Genomic DNA, 2,076 nt, shown 5'->3' on the forward strand with positions numbered 1-2,076 from the left:
AAATCGCCTGTAATTTAACCATAGTTATTCAATTTTCATAAACAAACTATTGTTGTAAATTTATTTGTCGCTGAAAACGAAGATTTTTCTGAGAAGGTCATAGCAGTTGCCTCTGTAGCTTTCTGGTACATAAATTGCTAATTTCTTGTCCCGAAATATTGTATAATAATAATAATCCAGCCGTAGTAGTAGTAGATCAGTAGATGAAAGTTGTACAAAACTTTACAATGAATCATTTATTGCCTCACACATCCTGTACTGTATAATGTAAAGCGCTGTATGACAGGAAAGGTCTGTACTATTCAAGATAATGTATTTGAATCTGCAATAGTTACTGAGAATTTATTATTTCGAACAGACAATTAAACGGGCCAAATATAGTGATCATACGTCCCGTTTTGACCGGGACAGTCTCAGAGGCGTGTCCCGGTCGTCCCGTCGATATTATTAAAAAGCCACCATTTATCCCGCATTATAAAAGTCTTGGAGTAATCTTGAAAACCAAGTCTAAATTTGAGAGACATTTCATACTAAAAAGATATATTGTATTGTTTTGTGTGTTCCGTTATTTGTAGCGCAGTGAATAAGCATGGGCAAGAAGAGCACAGTTTCAATACGGAATTGCAACAATAATTTAAAGTTCCTGTGCCTTGACACAAATGACAAATCTCGCGTTCTGCGACAGATGTGTGGGGTAAGGTTTTCGGGGAGATTTATAAACGGTGGTGAAGAATAAATCTGCTCTCAAGAACACTGCTTATTCTGATAAATACTTCTGTCACTCCTCACCTTCAACGTTGGACTAACATTAAAGGTTGATCAGAAGGGACCAGAAATACTGTGTAAGTCACACCGAGATTATAACAATTAACCTTTTGACAACGGAAAATCATATTTCAAATAATAATAATAATAATAATGAATAATAATAATAATTTAATTATAACAATAATTTTATAATTAGGCCAAACCGATTTTTCAGGAGAGAAGGGGGTAAACTGATCTCCTTGGGATGTCCCGTTTTTGGGCCAAAAGATTATGGTCACCCTAGCCAAACATGAACATTTATGATGCACGAATTTGGAAATATCCTGCAAATTGCATGCTTATAGGATTTAGTAGTTCTCGAGTTATTGAAGGTTAAAAGATGATATTTGTTTCACTCTCAGACAAGACATACTAACCGTAACCGATATTATATAAATTGCAGTAAGATAGTAGCTGAAAGACCTATCTATATTTCAGCCCACTCAATTATATCTTGGAATCTATTAAGGTACCTTTATCTATAGCATTTTCTGAGTAGAAGGATCGATTAGGTTCGATTGTTGACCAGATCGACCAGATCGAACAAATAGATCGAGAATATCAAGTTGTTAATTCACAGTTCTTTCAACTAGCGATTTCTCATATTCGTAGCTTTATTCGCGATTAAAATTACCACCCGAGCGCTAGTGTCGCTTCCATGTAGGATAAATCTTTGTTTACATTCAGCGGTAGTACGAAATAGCTGCGTGTTGTCGTGGCTGGTATCGTAGAAACGTCTAAATTACGCTATATTTTTAAATATTGCGAATGCGATGTGAATTCCAGGAATTCTAACGAAGGTGAAGCTGTGCCGAGAACGAAGAATTTATTTATGATAGGCAAAAATAATACGGAAAACGCAGACGAAAGTAATGTATACGCACTGGTTCTTCGAAGCAGTGCTGTATCATCTGCACCTCATGTTGTAACTGGGGGTTCTCGGAAATTATTTGAAAATAAAGCAATTGAAATTCATCTGTACTTGAAAAGCTGGGGCAGGAGAAAATTGCGAACATATCGTTGCAGTTCTCTCTCGAAAGAGGAAGGCTGGTTTAATAATACGTAATATTCACGATTTCATGACCAGGCTATCCTCACTGAAAAAGGACATCGTTCAACACTTGATCGCTATCTAGGAACATCAAAACGAGTTTATCTTCTGATCTGCCATTCGCCACCGTTTTGGTGTCTGATCCTGGTTCACGATACTGACGCTTCGACTGCAGGCAGTTGTTTTTTAATATAAAAAGAGCGGAAAGTGATATAGAG

The sequence above is a fragment of the Lepisma saccharinum genome, chromosome 1 (genome assembly GCF_977018435.1).
Source record: "Lepisma saccharinum chromosome 1, izLepSacc3.1, whole genome shotgun sequence".
In the NCBI taxonomy this organism is placed as follows: Eukaryota; Metazoa; Arthropoda; class Insecta; order Zygentoma; family Lepismatidae; genus Lepisma; species Lepisma saccharinum.